This window comes from Hordeum vulgare, chromosome 4H (genome assembly GCF_904849725.1).
Source record: "Hordeum vulgare subsp. vulgare chromosome 4H, MorexV3_pseudomolecules_assembly, whole genome shotgun sequence".
NCBI lineage: Eukaryota > Viridiplantae > Streptophyta > Magnoliopsida > Poales > Poaceae > Hordeum > Hordeum vulgare.
Genome location: NC_058521.1, coordinates 195,314,243 through 195,316,623, shown reverse-complemented (window position 1 = coordinate 195,316,623; position 2,381 = coordinate 195,314,243). Strand labels below are relative to the sequence as shown.

At 37.7% G+C, this 2,381-nt stretch overlaps 1 long non-coding RNA gene across 1 annotated transcript; it reads right to left on the bottom strand.

The window, feature by feature from the left end:
- Nucleotides 1–766: 766 nt before the first annotated feature.
- Nucleotides 767–2,148, bottom strand: LOC123446311. Its single transcript, XR_006631302.1, has 2 exons — nt 1,934–2,148; nt 767–860 (listed from the first exon to the last, which is right to left on the bottom strand). It is a non-coding gene; the product is annotated as an uncharacterized LOC123446311 (long non-coding RNA).
- Between the last annotated feature and the right edge of the window lie 233 nt (nt 2,149–2,381).

The following is a 2,381-nucleotide window of genomic DNA, read 5'->3' as shown; positions in this document are numbered from 1 at the left end:
TATTCTAATCTTTACGTCTCTGAATAATTTTCTATTCTGCTTCTAATCACCATCATGTAAAAAATGCATGCAAAGTATGCGTGCACCTGGTACAGAATATTGTAATGTAGCATATATTTTTACATTTACTGCACAAGAAAGAAGGCATACAGAGATACGGTATGAAATATACATGAAGGACAAATACCATAGAAACAATTACATATTCTTTCCCTGATACTCTGAGAGCATAAACTATTCTTCTCAGAAAAGAACAATGAAAGTAGGCAGTGGCGGAGCCAGCGCCCGACCACCCCGGGCACTTGCCCAGGCTCGATGGCTGTGAGACAGCTTACATACATGATAAACAGTGGGCAGATTCTACTGTGCGTCTTGGTTTATCTGGGCAACTTCCATGCACGTATGATTCTCAAACAAAAGGTTCATGCATGTATGTGATAAACAATGGGCTACTTAATTAGGCCTACTATAAGCATCTGACCAATACTCAACCTCCTTTGTATTTAAATATAAGATCTTTTAAAGATTTTACTACAGAGTACGTATGAAACAAAATAAATAAATAAATATTTTAAAATATATCTATATACATCCTTATATAGACTATTTCTACATAACTAGTTCTTCCAAAATAACTAGTTCCTACATTTCGATCTGCAAAGTCAAAGATGCATTATTACAGGGAGTAATCGATCATATATACTGCTCTCTGGTATGAAGATTAAACAAGACATGGCAAGCTTGCAAACTACCTTCAGCGTTACTGTTAAAGGAGTTCCACCTCATTCGATCTGCAAATTTATCTCCTTGTCAACGCTCTCGTCAAGCAAGGACTCCATAGTGAGAAATTTAGTTACAACCTGTAAATAGTTAAGAACATCGTTGAATAAGAAATTAATGTGGTATGTCAAATTAAAATAACATGGAAAATGCATCAGTGAAAAGAAATATAGTGAACAACAAGATGCCAAGTTTATACAACATGACGATTTTAACACTAGGAGTATTTTAAAATACTCCAGCATGGAATAATGCATAAATTTGGAGTATGGAGTAAATGACAGTACTTCAGAAAATATGGAGTAATGCATAAATTTGTACTCTAGCAAGTTTACTGCATACTCAAGATAAATTCAGTTTACTCTTAAATGACAGTAACTCAGTTTATTGTTAAATGACAATACTCCAGAAAGGAGTGATTCAGTACTTTGATTACCTTGGACTAACACTGATCATGCAAACATCAACACCCATTGTTGAACACAGCAATCCAATTATTTGTCCTTTTCCATCGGTAAGCAAGTAGAGGCCCTGAACCCAGTTACACTTGGGGTTATCTAGCTGATGGATAAGTTGATCAGCCTCACATTTCACTTTCTTCCTCCTTTGCTATGGACTTGGGTAATCTAGCAGATTTCTATGCATTGTTGGTTGGTGCGAAAAATAACTAACCCAACAAAGTCTCATGTGGCTCTAGATTAGCAGTAAGTCTGTCAAAATGTTGGTCAAGATGGCAAGACTTTGCGAAAGGAAGTTGGCACATATATCATGTGAATAACTACAGAAGGAAGTTAATTTTTTCTTAGAAAACATAGAAGAAAGTGAGAAGCAGGACGAATGGATAAACTGCATTTGATAGGGATGACAGTAAATTCAGTTAACTATTGTGTCAAAATTCAGTTAACTGACTTTTAGACTGAAATTTTAAACTTGCTTGCAATAAGCAGTACACTTTATATTCAGAGAAGGATACAAAACTGATTTTTAGCAAAATATCTAAATCTATTGAGAAAGATTCAGTTTGACAAAATTTTACACTAAATTTTACGCCACAGTGGTTGTCAGAGATATCTCTTGCTGCAAAATCCTGCTCTAAGTTTGACAAAATTCAGCTGCAATTTCAAAAGAATAAATAGATGAGCAAGTAATTCACTTTCTGCAGACAGAAGATCTTGTGGCGTCGGGCATGGAGGGTCGACCGAAGAGAGCAAGACGGCTTAGTTGCGCCCCTCGTCCTGCTGCTACCCTCCTTCCCGTCGAGAACGTCGTGCTGCTCCAGGACATTGCTGCTGTTGTACTTCTCCTTTGACCTTGCAAGGGGGAGCATTTAGCTTGCTGCCGCCGGCGGGTTCACAGGTTGTCGCAGCAGCAGCGGTTCCCATCGTCTCCAGTTGGTGGTGGTCCCAATAAGAATTACGGGACGGAGGTAGTAGTTAGGTTACGCACCTGATTACAAATAACATGAAATAATTTTCGGAGAACCAGCACACAAAATTACAAAACCTGATGGCCTGTGGTAAACAAACCATATGAAAATACAAAGGTGGGACACTACCTTCTACATAACATACCGAAGACACATAGTCAATACTCCCTTTTTT